This window comes from Toxorhynchites rutilus, chromosome 2 (assembly GCF_029784135.1).
Source record: "Toxorhynchites rutilus septentrionalis strain SRP chromosome 2, ASM2978413v1, whole genome shotgun sequence".
In the NCBI taxonomy this organism is placed as follows: domain Eukaryota; kingdom Metazoa; phylum Arthropoda; class Insecta; order Diptera; family Culicidae; genus Toxorhynchites; species Toxorhynchites rutilus.
The window spans coordinates 19885003-19904946 of NC_073745.1; the positions used below are offsets into that span (position 1 = coordinate 19885003).

At 39.3% G+C, this 19944-nt stretch overlaps 1 pseudogene; it reads right to left on the reverse strand.

The window, feature by feature from the left end:
- Positions 1 to 354: 354 nt before the first annotated feature.
- On the reverse strand, positions 355 to 1829 carry LOC129764193 (uncharacterized; annotated as a pseudogene).
- Between the last annotated feature and the right edge of the window lie 18115 nt (positions 1830 to 19944).

The following is a 19944-nucleotide window of genomic DNA, read 5'->3' on the forward strand; positions in this document are numbered from 1 at the left end:
TCCGCCTCAGTTCATGACAAATGAACCGAACAAAATATCATGCAGCCGACATTCCCTCGCGTTCAAACATTTCATTTTTGCATTATTTCTCACACTCATTCTTAAACTGATTCACTGACAATGAACACCCGAAATATTCGCATTCGTCTTAGATTAGCTGTAAGTGATGGAAACAAAAATTCATTCAGTGAAATATTATGCTAATGATACTGCGTCAGATGTGTATACGCGCGTTCGTATAGATGTGAGAATAAAACTCGTTTATTATTTTTATTTTTATGTAGATTTAAAACAACAAAATTGGACGACAAGTATCATTTGATTTATGGACATCTGCCTAAATCAATCCTTTGTTTAAATTTCTTTCCAATTATAAGCTGAGGAAATAGCTTGTGGGAACAACGCTTTGTTCAACTTGACCAACAAGATATTTGTCAAGGTGTCCTCTGCAAGTTGTGTTCGACGGTTGGATAGTACTATACCAAGTACGCTGAAGGCTCTCTCTACGGAGACTTGGTTTGATGGAGTAGACCATGGCCACTGCATATAATTCTGGATGCGTTGTCTTACGGCTCACCCAGTGATCCCAAACGTTATAGCTGTGACTTTGACGTGGTTCTAAATCCAGCGACTGAAGCTGTTGTAAAAATTTTCCGTGTCCACAGCTCCACCGAACATCTCGGTAAGATATTCATCAAAATCATCAATACCTTCGGATACTGATAAAGATTCGTTTGACATGATGGAGGATGATGATGTCGATTGTAGTTGGTGAATCCGCTGCCATGTTTCATTAATGTATCTCTGTAACGATATGAAATTGATGAAGCATATATGGAAAGTAAGTGTGTAGGATTCGGGAGTTTATAAGAAATAGTTTAAAATAAAGTTTTTACCTGTATCTCCACTTTCTCTTCAGGTGGAAAAAATGTAGACCCATGATAATTCATGCGTGGATCAAGATATAGTGACATTTTAAAAGCTCTAGACTTACGTAGAGCTGCCAACCTACTCTTCAGCGAATTTAATAAATCAGGTACAAATAAATTTTCTTTAATTTTTCTAACTTCATTCATAGCCATGAGCCAAGCAATGTAAAAGTCTGGCAATGAGACATGTTGCTCTTGCATTTTTTTCGTACATATGTACAATGGTTTAAATGCATCGTAGTAGTTGTCAATGAAAATGTAATGTTCCGTAATATCTGTTAAAATCAATGATATATATTACAAAAAAAAAAAAATCGAAAATGTATATCAATTCGTTGCTTTGTTGATCACAATTACTTGTTTTTTATACTTACCAAGCTCAGGAAATTGAATGGCCAATTGCTCGAAAAATGATTTTTGATTTTTGAAGGATTGAACCATTTCAAAAATTCCTCCCCAGCGTGTATGACTCCAAACAGGGGGATGTGATGCATCATGGTGGTCAAAATTTGTCTTATATTTAACGTTTTTAGTTTTTTTCGACAGCTCGGTTAATTTTTTTACGCTTGTGTGTGATTTATTCACAACATCCAAAATGGCTAACTGTAGAGTGTGCACTGCACACCTAACCAGATTGATTCGTTCGTTGAATTCAGCACATAGTTCATTTGAAATATCGTGTCCTTGATCTCGTTCATCCGTATCGTTTACGTCGTTCAATTTCTCAAATAATGTCATTTCCAACTCGTCTTTTAGCTTTTTGACCGCCGCAACCATGTTGGCCCCGTTGTCTATAGTTACAGAGAAAATGTTCCCAATCGGCACATTGTACTCTGCTAGCGTATCCATTATTTTAGATTTCAAGAAAGCGGCAGTTTGGCTTTCTTTAACTTCTACCATACCTATAAAAATAAACATATTTTAGAAATCCTGCTGGATGTATATAGGTACGCGCAATTGCGTGTGTATTTGCATTTGTGATATGTGGGGGCGTTGTGTTGTACATACCAAGAGTCCGAATGACGACATTTTCTCGAAGAGCGTATTGAACATTCACACCTAGAATGTGACGATTATGGCAGGAAGCAGAATCTACCTTCCAACAGATAAGTTTGTCCTTCATCTCATCTATTAAGATTTCAACGTACACCCAACTGCTTGACAAATAGGATCCAATAGCAGCCGAAATCCCTCCCATTCAAAGCATGAAAGCGGCATCCCATGTTCTGTGACCAGTTTCACAACAGCTTCGATCAAAACCTGTAGATCTATGGCAATTGGGCGCTTTGCGACGATTCGTGGCTTCTTAGCAAGCGGCTCATAATCCTTAAGAAGGCCTTCAAAGTTAGCGATTTCACTATGCTTTAAACGGAAATGTCTGATGAAATTTCCCGAATCTAATTTATCCTGTGTATAGACGCAATCGCTTTGATCGATGTTGCATTTAAATTTTCCACCATTCTCAAGGATGAACGATAATGCGATGTCCGTATACGTACGCTTCTTATTTTTCGCGGTGCTTGAAGCCATTCTGATATCAATGAAATTTTCACCAAGATACAATGATAAATGATATAACTGGCTTCCAACATTCAGTGAACTTGGGAATGAACTGACGGACGTGTCGCCGAACAGTAAACCAAATCAAAGCAAGCATGATAATGAACCAGCTGTCGAATCGTCGTGAGCGCAGAGAAAAAAAAAGTAAATAATGGTTGCGTGGATATTTTGCACTGAAAAAAAAAACATTTTCGATTTCAGCATGCTCTTCTGAAATTTTGCATCTCTGGTTGTGAGTCAAAGTGTGCCATTCTGTTATGAAAATTAGAGCGAGAAGGGGTGCGCAGTGGGAACTGCATGAACATTTGGTTGCGTTCAGCATAATAGCTCCGCCATCTATTACATGCATGAATCTGATTGCACGGCAAACATGTTAAAGCACAAACTTTCATTTTTCAATCATCTTAGACAGTATTCGTCAACAGAATCATCGAATTCGAATTCATTGTCATCGCTACATACTAAATCGCACTCTGAAACAGTATATTTTGCGATCATTCACACTGAAAACCAGCATTTTTCACTGATCCGTTCAGTCAGAGTGGACCAAGTTTATTTTCCAATATACTCAGAATGTGCACATTATACACTAACGAGTTCAAGCGCATTTCGACAAGGTACCTATTAGCTGCAAGAAAATGTTTTGTTGGTTTGAATTCGGCGCTGGGATATTATTTGAATTCAATATACAAATGATTGTCACATTGTCCACTCTGTCTGCACATGATTTTGCCATGGTAAATGTACCATTTCACAATGTACATGGTCCGCTCTGACTGCGTACTATGAGGAGTTTTCGGTGATCAATCATAACAATTTCGATCAATTAATCCTGCTATATGCGTGATTTTACAAATCTGATGATGTGGTATGTAGCTCACATAATGCTTAATCAAATGTAATTAATAACTCGAAATTTTCAATTTTGCGACTTACTTGGTCCCCTCTGACTTAACACCGACCATATAATGTCCTCATTCAGTGAAATACCAGCGCTTCCTGGGCACATCTATTACTGCCATGCCTCCAACTAAAGTCAGCGTAAGAGGCTGTTCTCTGCTTGGAAAATTGTGAAGTCAGACCTCCATGAAGGAAGATTTGGCTAAAGCAATTCTGTTTTACGAGCATTCTGAATTTTGGTGTTCATTTTTATTGTCTAATCAGAAAAAATGGTAAATAAAACGTTCTAATTAAAAACCTATTTCGAATTATATAATTTTTTTAGCAGGAGTCAGAGTCGGAGTCGGAGTCGGAGTCGGTACTAATATATGTGGGGAGTCGAAGTCAGAGACGGCCATTTTGAATGGCTCTACCCTAACACAAAAGCCTGCAAAATAGTAATCTTGATTTTATTATTTCGGGTATTAATCCCTAGTATGTGGTGTCCATTTTGTATGTATCAGTCTCCTCCCCCACATCTAAAGTTTACTAACCCCTTTTTCCAACATATCATATACAATTCCTTCAATTTAGAGTTTCATAAATCAGTTGTATATAGTGAGAGAAACGAAACCGCACATTAAACTCATGATAGTTCAGCACCAAAAATTTTGAAAATTGATATTTTTCGGAACATCGAATCTCTGTTTCTATCGAAAGTCTTCTGTCATATGTTGTATATGCTGCAAACGGATTGAGATTTAGTGATTTTTAAAGATAATTTTCAAGTTGAACTTCGAAAAAACCGTTTCAACTTGCCCCGGTGTACATAAATTGTCGTTTTTTGCAAAAGCAGCAGCATCAACAATAAGCTGAATGTTCATATGATGTTGTTGTAAATATTATAACAAATGACATCGATCATAAGAATTAGGATCTCGCCGTTTTTTTTTTTTTTTGACATTCTAGTTTTTCGACTGGACAACAAATCTCTAGAAACTCAGCGGTTCAAGAAGAGCCATTGAAAGAGGCGTTATGCTCATCTTCGAGTGGATGGGAATTTATTTACACGCCGAACACGGTGCATTGACTGACTGATTTTTAACCTTTTATGGACAACAAACACGCAAGCAGTCTGTGTTATGAATCGGAAATTTTACGATCACTGCTTTCAAAATTTAAAAAAAAATTGGATGAAACGAATATCGGAATCTGTTCCAGGAAAGAAATGGCAAATGCTGGAGAGATAGCTCGAAGTAAACCGATTGGTCATTGACGAGATAATCCAAGGTCTAGTTCTACAAAACTCATTGTTGATACAGAAAAGTATCCACCAAAGTAGGCCCGTTTCGCAATAATTTGAAATCGTTCCGAGAGACAACAATAGCATAACTGTCCCTTAACTGGTCTGATGATTCACAGTTAAAACAGACAGTCGTAATTGACCTCAGAACATTATGTTCGCAAACAACTGCTCAGCGTTTTATGAAACCAGTTGACATTGCATTTGCAAAATCCAGCCATTAAATGAGGGAAGAGAAAAAAATGTGCCAAAAACATGCCTCTCTTACTGTTTCTTGTCAGGGTCACCAAAAAAAAAAAAGTACACAAAACAACAAAGTGCAGTTAAAATTTGCAAACCCATTTTAAACTCCTTTTCGGCGCGTCCTTCGTATGGTGAATTTTGCAATCGCAAAAACCAACATTACGAAAGAGACTCCCGGGAACTCGCTGCAATATAACGATGACATCGCACAAACGCTTGCTTTCTCCCTCTCGTTCTTTCCCATAGCCTTTGCATGGGGTGCTCCAGTTGTGGCCATAAATAGCGAACAAATAAACCATAAACCCGGGGACCGACAAGAACCCGAATTTTACAACCCTTCAAAAATTGCGCTCAAGGACAAGCCAAGGAAAGTTCTCTGCTATCTCAGCTCAGCTTGCTCGTTTGTGTCGCTCTGAAATAATTAGAAAATTATTCCGGAACATTTAAAGTAGGCCACTTTTTGCTTGTGCTTTCGGTTCTGTGTTTTTTGTGGCCCTCCGTTCTCACTTCCAAGGCATCCTCCGGGTTTTGGGAAGACTTCTATGTTTGTTTGAACGACCTTGAAGAGCAATTAGGAGTTTCTCTTTTTTCGATTTGTCTTTTGCCTAAAAATTACAACCGGTGACACAAAACGGGAGCTCTTTCACGTAAGTTTGAAATATCGTTTGATAAATCGTTGCGTATTCAGTCCCAAAGGTCAATCAAATCACATTCTCACTGAGAAGTGCTGATTTAATAAGAAGCATTATTCAAATTACCCGGAAAGAAAATCAACGAGATCAAAACATGCAAACAGGTCCCGTTTCCGAGTCGATCCGTAAACCACTTTTATCGCTTCTTAATTGCTTCCACATCAACCCTTTTCAGCAGCGTGTGTGAATGTGTTTTTTTCCTCGGTCCATTCCATCCATCCAACGGTCCCAATCCTTTATCAACTCCCCGAAATGTCGACTCTTGACCGGAGTAAATTACGACCATCCGCAGCCGAACATGAAGAATAGAAAGAAAAAAAAAACGCTGGCAATAGATCAACCCTTAAATCTAATTCGCATATTGAGAACCCACATCAAGTCTCGAGCGTGACCTCGTCTTCTCTTTTTCTGCCCCCTCATTCCACCCCGGGTTCGAGCCTAGACAGCCGAGTAACCACCGAACTTCGGGATGCATGGGAAGAAGACACAACAGCAGAAAGCACCGAGAAAAAAAGGGTGAAGAAACCAACCAAGGATGAAAAAGGATTGATATCAATAAATTGTTATTTTATATTGTGCTGTTATTGAATCACACTATCTCGAGCTGGCGTGTGTGAAAAGGGATGGATTGAGGGAATGATTGCCTATAATATTTTATGACAACTGATGGTGTCGCTATAGCATGATGTCCATTTGTTGTATACATCGAACATTACCGGTGGAGGCAAAGTGCGACCCTGGTTTCTGAAGAAATCATTCAAAAGGAATCTCTATAATAGAGCATCCGAAAGTCCAGCTTCTCCTAGGGTCAATCGGAGAGTGTCCTTTTGCCTTCGGGGCAAGTTTTCACTTTTTTCTCCGCTCCTGCCTCCTCCTTCTCCTGTCCTTGGAAGGGGCATGAAACCGGGTTGAGGAGGAATGCGTGTGAATCTGACGAAATTTGTAGTCCCCGATTTCGAATGTGTCTGGCCGCATGACCGCAGGGAAAGGGGGCTTGGGGTGAGTGCGAGCTTAAACCATATGTAAAACACGATGAATCGATGTTTTCTATACGGTGATAATGGTAGCGTGAAAGGATAGCTTCCGCCGATGTTTAGCAGGAATAAAGAGGATAGTTTAGCAGTTCTTTGGCCGGAAATCTTGGAACGCTGGGGATCCACATCCCGAGGGTTAGGGATTTTACCGTTGGATGAGTTGATGCTGTCGGTGACAGGCGAACTGATTGTTTGGAGGGGAGGGGGGATGGAAAGGAGATTTGTTGCTGGGTGACTTTTTTCCGGGAGTGTGGAATCCAACAAAGGATATGAATGATTACAACTGTTCGGCGATTGAAATTAGTTCGAACCCGGATTGGAGAGTGGCCTTTGGGGCGAGTTGATTGGATGTAGAGTGGTTTTTTTTGCATTTGAATTTAAGCGAAAAATATTCATTTTTCAATAATAACGAAATTACTCTTTAACTTCAAAAAAAAAAAACAGACAATACCGAAACTTCATCGCCTGTAATTATTTTAATAATCAGGATTACATTAATAATGATATCATAGAAATTGCAATTATTTGTAATCACAAAGAGAAACTTCACAAACAGTGCATGTAATTGTTGATATTTTGCATTTTGTGCTTGTGCACGTGTAAATCAGGGCTATTTTTATCCGACAACAATAAATGAAGAGTGAAAAATGCGATTATGTTCAATCATCCGTCTTTTTTGTTATTTTCGAAAATGATTAAAGAAAATGATTTGATTTACTTGTTACGTTCAATTCAGCCACAGTCATTTTCGATTGATTCATCTTAGACTAAAGGGTCAAATGATCTGATTATACGTAAAAACTTGAATACCTTGTTTTGGTAGGTGTTTGATGAGTTTGTGTTTGGGTGAAATAATCCCTCTACGTTGATTTTTGAAGCTTAAATGAACAATTTCCTTGTATAATATTGATTGACTGATAAAGTAGCGCACGAACACGTATTTTTCTCAACAAAGTTTAAATCGTTTCATCCTTCATCGGGGTGAAGTAATATCGAAATATGCGTTGCGCGCAGACTGAAACATCGATTCTTTCACTTCATTTTTTTTCTGTTGCTAAATTGCTGAAATGAACTTCAATCGCAACAATCGTCGAAGAGTTTCATTTCGCATTCAAAGTTTTATACTTCCATTTCACTGAAATATCTTGTCCCGGGTCGCCTTCCCAAAGAAGTGATATCAAATTGCGCATAGGAGGGCACAGCAGTCACGCTTACCACTACATCGACCCAAAGCACGCAACTGACTACTTATGCCTACCGTACGAACTTTCACCTCGCTGTTCCATTAGTTTTAAGTGAAAACGTTCCGAATACAGTGACGTAAGTTGGATTCGAGTATGAACTGTTCGAATAAATGAATGTTTCAATTAGCACTGAGAAGGGCAATTGAAAACTTCACTGCAGCATAAGGTGAAGGTGGATGGAAGCCATTGTAGTAGTATAGGTAGAACCACGTGCTAAAATGGGGTAATAGTGTTTGTGAGAGAAGAGCAAAGCACACGTAAATAGATCAATTCACTTAACAGACTATGTGACGCTTCATTGACACAAGTCTTTGAACACATTTGAAAAAAAATAACAATTTAAAACCAAAGTAAAATGTATGAACGATATGTTCCGATGAACAATTGCAAATATAAATATATATAGAAGGTGTATTTGCATATGAAGTAAACTTCTGATTAAGCGAGCGTAACATGAGCATATTTATAACACATGCGAATTGGGGCTCTTTTAGTATTAACAAGTTTTTCCGCACAGTAACTCGATGTTGATAATTCCTTAATATTTTCCCTCGTTAATCGTGTTGTTTTCACATATTCACGTTGGAGAGCCTTCGCCCATCTCTTCGAAGGGCGAGGCATTTTGATTGAATGTTATACTTTTCCGTTTACTGTTTTTGAAAGCATGGACAGCAGTGGCAGTGTTTCGAGATCTACAATACAATTTGCTTAACCAATGTTAAAGTAGCTAGAACTTACATTATAGACTCATTAAACGTAAACATAATAATTATATTGATATCAACACAATTTTGCTCTATTGATTTTCATGACATGAAACGCTATGACTCAGGAGTAAAATTTTATATAGCTGTTTCGATGATGTTGTCTGGCATCAGTGTCGAAAAAACCATTGCCGAAAATTGAAAAATGAAAATTCAACTTTCAGAGCACTAGCTCGAGTTTTTCGACGTTTTTCACTATACAGTGCGACAGCAGATGAAAATTTAATATCTTGTGAGTAATCGGTTAGAGTTTGGTTTATATGACTTGCTGGGAAGTTTGCGAAAACGATCATTTTCTTCACACTGTTTCGCAAAATTATTGATTTTCGGGCGAGGGGTGAGGAAGGGAGATGGAAGAAATGAGCGCCATTGTGGCAGCCATTTGTGGCTAGCTTCCACCTGTACCTTAAGGAATAATCGAATGAACGTGAAGCGAAATCAGTATGTAAAAAGAAGAAGAGATATTTGCCGGCGCGAATAAGCTGTGAATTGAAATGCAGTAGGTTCATTGTCAAGTGACGATTTGTCAATGACAGAGATTTTGTAAAGTTCCACATGAGACATTTTCAAAAGTGTCAAACTATTCGGAATGAATTGGCACTTTGTCTTCCGTTCATTTAAAAGGCACATTAAACCTGAAAAGTCCGGAAATGTCAATGTACGACACAGTGGAGGAGGACTGTCGGGCCGAAGAATGTAATTGGACTCGTAAGGGAGTCTTCTGCTTCATTCTTAGAAGAAATAATCAGTAAAACCACAATCAGCTAAATGACCTTGTGTATGTCAAAAGTTTTGCTGATATTCCGAGAGATAAACTTGCTGTGGAACGCCTTCAGATAAAGTGACCAGATGGTCAGAGGTCTAACGCGGGACACAAAAAAACAAAACGTTATGTGAACATAAACCATAATTTAGCGAGTCTAAACTGATCAGTATTATTTCTTTCTGAGTATCGGCACTCAGTTATGATTTTTCGGTGGTTTAGATTTTGTTTACGCCCGAAAATCACTCGCTCAACCAGAGCATTTACGCCTGGCAAGCACGATTCAAATTCTACAATTTTTTTCAAATTACCGAATGGAATGCTCGAAAATTCTAATTCATTTTTCATCGATTTTAATGTTAACGTATACGTAAAAATGATTCAAGGATGTTGATTCGCAGCAGCAGCACTGTCAAGCAACACCCAAAAGGAGTAGCTTGCGGTGCTGGTAAAACACTTCTTTTAGGCGAAAGAAGTTAAAAACTTCTTTTCGTACTCATAATGAATGAGATGTACTTGATGCTAGAATCCAACGAATGGTAGGGGATCGGGTACTTTACGTTCCCCAGGAAAGCGATGACGTCGAATATATCATTCATATGTAGAACGAAGTGCTTGCCGGAGTTGGGAAGGTTATGTGGTCTTTATGCCGAACCTGGGATCAGCTCATTATGCCAAAACACTCACTGGAGGATGGATCGGTTGGAGATAAACATTGTCGCGAAGACCACCAACCTTCCCAACATTCCCCAGCTTCGCCCGATAGAAAACTTTTGGGCGAATGGCCAAAATAGAGAGACAGACGACCACCAAAGCCACGAAAAGGTAAAATAACAGGCCGATATACATCTTTCATCGGCCATGGTTCAGGTTCCGGCCAACTTCCGTAAGACCGCCCAGCGCTTCATATACGGTACTTCATCAAACAACTCTGCCTCTTCCTGTCGAGTATACACTAGTTCTTCCGGCTTATTTAAAACGTTAATCCCTGACCGAGCTAGGGGACCAAAGATGAACTTTTCGTCTGACTCACGTTGGTCCCTGCGAATCAATAGAGGACTTTTATAAAAATCATTTTCTAATTTTGTTGCTGTCGCTTCCGATTGACACTCTCTAAACAAAAAGCCCAATGTCGGTGCGATGAAACCGGCTCAACGTATTAATCTTTGGATGCATTATAAGCACTCTTGAACAGTCTGCCAAATAAAAGTTTTTTTTGAGGTTCATCCATTTAAGAAAATCAACATGATCAAATTGTGATATTGAAATATATTGATATCGCGGGACATTTTCGTTTCTTTTGCCAAATGCGGGACGTTTCGCGGGACGGAATCTTACGCGGGACATTTCGTTGAAATGCGGGACTGTCCCGCGTAACGCGGGACGTCTGGTCAGTTTACCTTCAGAACATGTCAAAGCTTTGTCTAGCCGGCTCATAAGGCAAAGAAAACACTGGTTTGAGTGAAAAACTTGTTTGATTTTATTATTAGCGAAGAATGGCCATCATCTCAATCCACTTGACATCTTCGTGTCGGGTTATATGCTGTAACAATATCTCAGAATACGGTGCGCTGCAGCTGTGACGGATTCACAGCAGTATGAGTAATTCAAATGAAAAATAAATTGATTCATTTGGCTATTAACGGGTGCCCTTAAAAAAAAGTCAGTGAATGTTGGTAAAAAGGCCGTGTTCAGCCGTACGGAAGAACTTGGTGGAGATGCTCTCACCAGAGCGCTGGACGGCAATGACGTCCATCTTCTGGATGCAATTCCGGATCCTCGTGGTCAGCTGCTTGGTGCTCGTGGCGCGCCAATTATTCTCGTACACCAGGACACTGAAGGAGCCGAGAAAATTCTCGATCCAACGGCACTGGGCCGAGCTGATCGGGTTCCGTTCCTTGGATACGTACGATATCTGTTTTTCCTCGAGGTACGCCAACGTCTTCTTGGCGTAATGGGATAACGCCTTGTCCGGCCAGAAAACGTACTTCCCATCAGAATCATGCTCCTTTATAACTGAACCAGAATCTTCTCCAAGCACTCCTTCTGATACACCTTCTGGTTGATGACAAGTCCGCTCTGCTTGTTAAACCAATCTCTTTGTCGGAGATTGCAATACAGGAAAACCTTTTTTTGTGCGGTTGCTTTTTGTGCGATATCTCATTTGTGTGACTGTTTAGGTGCGATATTATTATTAGTGCGAATAGTTTGGGTGATTCAGCACCCGATGTCATAATAAAATCGCACAAAAAGAGTCGCACAAGCGAGGAATCACGCGAAAAGGGACCGCACAAAAACAGGTTTGCCTGTATACAACATAACTTTCTTCTCAAACTTGCCTGTGCTTTATGGTTGTATTTGTACTGATTCCCACCCCCCCTGGGGTGTGGGCACCTTGTCGCTGGTATAGTACCGGTCATTGACGGGCATGTGAGACATTGGCAGCGGAAAATAAATCTCGTCGTCCAGCACGAACGACGTCCCGCGATAATTCTTCGTCATCTACCGGCACTGAGATTCCACGGTCGATATCTGTTCGTGCGTCTTCTCTTGGGACCTAGTTTTCTTCCCACAGATGATGCTCTTCTGCCTGAGGTTTCTGTGGATGAAGGAATGGGAGCAGCGAAATTTTCGGCCGAGCGGCACCACCGGTCTTCCGCTCGACGTTCCGGGATGTCAGGATCCGGTAAATAGTGCTCATCGGTACATTTTCGTGGTCTACTGTAAACTTTTTTCCTTGACTTTCACGCGTTTCGAAAAACCGTACAACGCGCTCGCGATGTGCTTGTTGTTTCGACGCCATCTTTGATCGAACTGACAGCACCCGAGCGAAAAGAAATGAGCAATCCGTTTGTAAGCAGGGATGCCAATAGTATTTTTCAAAAAACTGGAAGATTGCTCTTAAAACTGGAGGAAAGCTGGATCCTGTAAAATCGTTTTATTTTAAGAATTCATTCCATTGCTTGAGAAATAGAATTTCCTTCATAGCTTCATGCAGTTTTTATAAAACGGCAGTTCATAAAATGGCCAAATAAAATATTAGTTAATCATATCATTCAAGTAGATCAAAATGACATTTCCCATTACTCGAACATTACTGTGAAATAATATTTGAGGATCTTTTCTTCTGAAACCTCCAGAAAATGCGTTTTTTTTGGGTCAAACTTGAAAATCCTCGTATTTATTGCATCATACACATAAAATTGCTAACCTCAATGCACTGTTATTTTAATTTTCTAACACGAATTATTACTATTTTGTACTGTTTCATTATAGTTTTTTATTACGAACTATGTTATTAGTTTTAGCGTTAAGAGTTTAGATCATGCGTAATATTAATGCCATTTAGAATTAACAATCCTTTGAGTTACCACAGAAAACTATTATCCCATTGATGTAAGCGGGAATAAGGTTACTTGGATCTTATATTTATATCAAATCAAGTCAATGGAGTACATTGACTCTACGATCTTCTGAAATTTAGAATGTTTTGGAGGACCTATAACATCTAATGTTTATATGAACTCAAAACCAGCAAAGCACACGGGCTTTATGGACCATTTCCAGTAAAACTTTTTGCTATGAACATTGCACCAGTCATGGTTGAAATGGTAGATCAATTGTCTAAATTTCCGAATGTTTTGGAGGACCTAGAACATCTGATATTTATATAAGTTTTTCTATTAATATTTTATATTTTCCCGATTGCCCCCCTTGAAAAAAAAACGTAGTTTTTCGTAGCCAGTATTCCACTATAGTGTTCCCCAGCCTGCTGCTATTCTTCATTTTGTTGAATTTATATTCAAAATAAAGTTCTTTCCACAGGGGTATGAAGGGTGAGAGAGGATAAAATTTATACTGTAATGTTTTCTCAATAATTACTTGTGCTTGTCGTCAGCAGTAACATGGAACTACTACATTCGTTTTATTTCGCATATCAATAACGTTGTAACATAGTTGACTGGCATGACATATCTAGCTAGCTGTTAAAACAGTGTGAACATAAAAGAGTGCCCTATGGTTATGGTAGTGCTGAATGGATACAGGCAATTATTATTACATATACATTTTGATTTTTTACATAAAATAAACCGAAGCACACATATGAAAAACTGGATAAAACTGGATAATATTTTTAAAAAAAACTGGATAAGGATTTAGATATTTGACTGGATCGAGAAAAAAAAAACTGGAAGAATCCAGTTTAAACTGCTGTTTGTAGGTTGCTCAGAGAGTAATTTACTCGGTGAGAAAAAAAATTACGCTCTTCACTTTTTTACAGAAAGGTATTGCAATGATTCTCAAGTTTGACGGAGTGTAGCGTCAATAAACTTATACACTCATATATAAACTAGAAAAATATATCCTGAAAATGTTGACCTTTCGACATCAGAATATTACTTTTTCCGCTGTCCAGTTGGATCATGGATCATGGACGACTGCATCCCAGTCCAACAGGAGTTTCCAAAGGTTTTGGAGCCAGACTTTCGCTTTCGGAACAGTTGGTCCAAGAAGACCGAGCATGTCGAACAAACTACTTATTTGCGGCAATGTCGTTCGTTTCCATTTTGATGGGTCTGCAAGTCAGTACCAGGTTATTCCAGTACACACCAATCGTGATAACAGAAGCTTTGTGCATCTTTTTGGTCTCTCTGAATTCCGACGGTATACGGTCTGACTGTTGGAAGACCATCACTGGAGTGAAAGTCCTGCGGAAGCAAGAATAGCGACGAGCGGTTTGCAGGTAACGTCAGGAGAAGCTTTGTTGCTTAAACCACTCACAAGACTATCGCCATAGAAATCCCAGTGAAGCACATGAGATGCCTGTGGAAAAACTTGCACTTCGTTGTTAGCAAGTTTCATCAGCAACCTTATTGCCAGAAAAGGGACACAATTGGTGCCGTAAGTTACGCAATGTGACACAAAATATCGAGACATGTTGTTTCGATCCTGAAGGCTGATTTCCCACATACAGGGTAACTTCGATATTACATACCCTCGTACACATTTTCAATGTGTAAAACATATTTTCGGAATAGGTACTGAGAGTTTTATGGTCATCCCACAGGTCCAACAATGGTCACTTGGTGGCCTGGGTATAGGTTCCCGAAATTTAATCTAAGCATTGGAAACCCCATAACAACAATTGTACTGTGTATTGTGCATTCATGAGCTCATAACCAGGACTTCCATTTGAAATATGCATTTTTGCATTACATGCTCTGCAGTATGGCTTGAATACTTGTGCTGATAATAAAGGAGCAAACGGTCGTTTTAGCTATTTACCCTTAGGATTTGGATCAGTTAGAACCCGGTATCTCTGTTCACTTTATACCAGCGGTCGTAGTAGACGTATCTCAAATATTGTGACAGAAAATTGTTTGGAAAACCTGTATCTTTCCACGGTGAAAATTTCACGCTGATCCGTTTAGTTTTGAAAAAGAGTTGTGCAGGATGGATGCCGAGAGAAGAAATTTGATTTTGGACACCCACATTAAAAATCTGAAGTACTCAAATCACGAAATCGCTGAAGGTGGCGTAATCGACAGTGTATGATGTACTGAAACGTTTTGCAAGTGTTGTTCTGATGGATCAGAGCACTCGTCTTAGTTGAACATACGATCGGAAGCCAAGATGTGACCAAGATTTTTGTCACAAACAAGACAATGGTGAAGTGAAGTTTTGGCCAGATTTGGTAAGGTGCCATTACAGTCGAAGGGTGCTTCAGTTGTTCCCCGTGACAATGGGATCGATTACATAGAAAAAAGACCTCATTCCTCCCAATTGCTCACAATTTCGCCCAATCGAAAAATATTGAGCAATTGTGAAGCGGAATGTGAAGCAGAATTTGTGCCAAAGTAACTCAGGATACTGCAGACATGAAGAGATGGTGGAATAAAATGGCCGCTGAGGTTGGCCAACAGTGAGTCCAAACTTTGGTGAGGGGTATCGGAAGAAAAGTAAGAAAATTATTCAAAACTGTAATATTTTTGTCTGAAAGAACAATGGATTATCTTTATTTTTATACAAAGACATTTTTCGAACCTTTAGCTAATCCCGAGGTACATTTGTTTTTATGACTCCGGATTCTGAGTGAATCAAGCTTTATTCAACAGTGCGATTATGAGAAAGGTTGGCTTCGTCTTCTAGTTGAACTTTTTCATCATTATTTACATATCATATACATATACTATGTTGTATGTACAATTCGATACAACGTATAATTTTGAAAGTAAAATGTACGTTATATCGAAGTTTTCCTGTATGTCATAACGCCAAGTACTCGTGAATGGTTCGTTTCATGATATAGAGCTAGTGTTCAATTCGAGGTCCAGAAACATCTCGTAGAATTGTACCAGTTGTCATTCAGCAGCAGCAAGAATTCTTGTCATTTCGGTAGCATGACGGCATAGCGACCATCCGGACTCGATGTCCATTAAAAAATGTTTCTCACATTAGCGTTCGGATGATGGGCAACTTATTTTAACTGCCAGAACTTGTGATATTTAAGTGAATCTTGGAAGGGAAAGGGAAAGATTATTGCCCAGAGATATAAGTTCGTATCGGAGTACACGGAAGAAGAATGCGGCGCCGAGAGTTACAGCAGTGTTGTCGGTTACAGCGAGAGCTGAATGTTCTGGAACTCGGGGCCAAGATACAGATAACGATTTCATCCACACTGTTCGCACGGTTTCTCTGATAAACCGGAACTAGAACTCGTTGGTGATACACCTTGAACTCGTGACCTTCAGCGTGAGAGTTATGAAAGTTACCACCACGCCAGATTACTGTTTCGCCACCCCCACTCTTAGTTCCGTTTCTTATTGAACATCTCTAACTTCAACTAACTGGTCTCATGACCAGATAACACGCTACCGAATCGGCTTGTTAATATGATTCCATGCGAAGTCGTCTCTTTGTATTGACCTTGCTGGTCAGCGGTCGTTTCCCAGTTAAAAGCTCTACAGATCACCTTCTGAATTGCGTCATCTAGGTGTGCGATTAGATTATGCGTGAATCTATTTCGATCTCACGGGTGATCAGATTGTCCGTTCGTGTATCAATCCGGTTGATCAGCAACACTTTCAATCTGTTGATGATTCTGAATAATACTCTGAACTGTTCCACGGTTTACTTTATACTTCTCAACAATTTTCCATTGAGACTCGTTACGTTTCAGATCACGCACAATAAGATTTAGGACCTGCATTTAAATCTTGTAATTTGTGCAATTGATGTTCGTGGCACATATGCACGATGAAGTGTCAGAACTGAGTGTCAAAACAGTGAAATATTCTTATGGAAGCGGATTTTTTTAATGTTATACCCTGTAAACTATGATTTAACGACAACATTTATAATGTTTTTATTTTTTATTAATTTTTGCGAAAAAACAATTTGAAAAAAAGCTTTTCGACTTATATTTGGAGCAAGGTGCCTAGAAGTATATCCTAAGGTGGGCCAACTAGCTAAAACCACTTTTCAGCCATCTTGGGAGTCTACTGTGTTTTGTTTGTAAACAAAACACAATAAGCTAGTGCCGAAGTTTGCTCGTGATCAGTCTGTCTCTTTCACGCTACAAGCAAATAATTCCCCTTCTGCTTTCTTCCGTACTGTTTTCATATACCGCTCCGCTAACCAACTGAGTGACGAAACGGCCTCGCCTAGTACCATAAACCCATTTTGATTGGGAGTGGATTATTCTATGTGTTGACCACTGTATGGGCAAACATTCTTCTCTCCCTAATAATTGTAAGATGGATCATCGCTGTAGGAACTGAATCAAAATACCTATTAATATGTTTATCATGAATTTATATAATCGATTGTTGGGTTTTCTTGGATTACTTTTGATTGATAGAATGGAATATTTTATTGAATCATGGAGATTTGAATTTCCTAAACTCAGATATTTCACCCAATTGTTTGTTTATACTGTATTTTGCAAACTAAAGTTTCTATTGTCCTTGCGAAAAGCTTCCAAACCTCTCAAACCAAGGCATAGTTTTCTGTCGACACATATTTTCCATAATTATCGCATTTTTTTCGTGTTTGTGCCGTATTTGACCTCTTAAAAACTAATAAAGATGTAATTTGGCATCAAAATTTCGCCTAAGTGCTAGTGGAGAACTTAGATTGAAACATTGAAAATCAGTTGTAGTTGGTGAATAGTGATGGTTCAGTGCAACAATTCTAAAACACACCACTTTTTGTCGTTAAAACACAATTTCATTTGATACCATCGTTCTCCCAACCGCCAAATTCCACCGTCCCATCAGAAATACCCAAACAAAATCAAAACAAATACAACATCCAAACATGTAAATATCTGTGGAATAAAATAATAAAATAAAAAAAAAACATAAAATGTTGAAAAAAAAATAGATTAAGTTAGTTTCATCTGAATGTAGGAAATCGTTGTCACACAGAAAACAAAAATAAAGAAAAATGAAAGCGCGAAACAAAACGCAAAAACAAATGTAAAAATTGTGCATTACATAGTCTAATAGCATTCGCATAAATCAAACCGGAATAGATGTGCAATCAAAAGCTAGATAGTAAACTCCACTTTCGCGTGCGAAAACAAGAAACGAACACTCTCTGAAAACAGTTTCGAGAGTTTTTTTTATTGCATTGCATTGCATTCTCGCTGCGGTCGGCTCACCAGCCAACGATACACTGTTAATCCATAGTACAAATTTCTACAAAACAAAGAATCTTTAATACATACTGTAGTAATTACTCAGAACGGTAGGGAAGAAGAACCAAACAAAGATCAATACTCATCTACCTCAAAGCAAAAGCGCAAATATTTCGTGTAAAGCCAAAACTGGGAAGCTATATAACTAACCTGCAAGACTGACACACTTGTATGTTTTGCAATGATAATAACAAAAAACACAAAAAAAAACAGAAGAAAATAAACCTCACAAAGCTGAAAAAAGGAAACCGTCATATGAGAAAAAAATCAGAAATAATTCAATTAGGTAGGACAAGAAGTTACAAAGAACTGGAATTCAAGAATCGCTAAAGTTTAACGATACACGAAGAAGTGAAATAAGTAAGCAAATCTTGTTACCTGAAACGATTTTATCCTTCCATTGCGCGGAGGAGTCAACTACACTGAAGCACTTGAAAGATGAACTGGTGCTCTTTTGTTTTTATTTACGTTAATTTCCACGAAAGTGGTGGGTTAGTTCATTAGAGAAGCACATAGGTACCCCTATCAATTCCCGCGTGGGGATTTCACAGAAAAGGGATTATATACAAATCGACGAATGAAGCCCCACAAGAATAGGCACCACCGGAAGGGGCACCCATTTGGACACGGGCTGACAAGAGCTGCGCACATGTCGGCCGAGCGCAGCGGCCATTTAATTTAAATGGCTTGCTTTTTGAGGGCTTCTGTTGGTCACCGTTTCGCGTTTCCCCTTTCGTCATCACTGTCATCAGTATGGCAGGGCCTGCTTTGTTTACATCGCGAGACTAAACACACGCAGACACACACACACTGAAGGCAAACTTCGCGCGATGACAGTGGATTATGACAGCGATGACACTATGAGACGCGATGGGAAATGATTTTGATATATCCAAGTAAACAAACTGCGACCCGACACCATTACATAGAACAGTGAAGTCTCCCCTTTTCCGATCTCGAAAAGCACACCCACTGCCACAACAGCCACGCTTAGTTCTTAGTTGAATTACTCACCCATTCACGCAAACACGAATCATAGGAATCACGAAACTCGCATTTGTATAGTCTAATATATCCGACGGGGAGAGCAGAAAGAGAGCGAAAGAGCAGAAAAGGGCCGTAAACTCTTTCACTCCTCTCTTCGCGACACTTGTTATCATCATGATTATGATTATTATTATTATTGCTATTATTGCTACTGCTGTTGGTTACTTTTGCAATGCTCCCCCGGGTTTCTCCGGTTTCCCTCCCGCCGGCAAAGGATCTGCTGCACGTGGTGTTGTTATCCCCATCATTGTGTGCGTCAAAATTCGGCAACTCTCGCGTCACGTTGCCGCTAATGAAAAGTAAATACACCCACACTCATAAACCCATACAAAGCCAACTTCCTTTTCCATATTCCTGGGGACGCCCGGTTGTATGCAAATGAAACCATAAATGAGTCGACGAAGTGTATGGCTCTTCTGGCTGGAAGAGCGGAAAGAGTTTTCCGTAAAGTTTTTCCTTCGTCCTTCGTCTTCATTACCGATTTTTGTTCAACTTTTGCCGCTCACAAAAGATCCCACCCTTTCGCCACCCACCCAAGGCGTAGTGGGTGGGAGGTGTACTTAAGGTTTTAAATCTCTTGGGAGATTCGAGCCAAATGAGGCAGCAGCAACAGCAACATCGGTGTATAAGGGAGAAAAAAAACCGGGATGGAGGAAGCCTTGCGTGCGCCTCTGTAGGTGTGTAAGGAAATATATCTCGAGAAGTCATTATACAGAAAATAACCAGCAAGAAAAAAAACCGGACAGTAGCAGCCAATCGGAAATAAGAGCAGCAGAGAAAAAAAT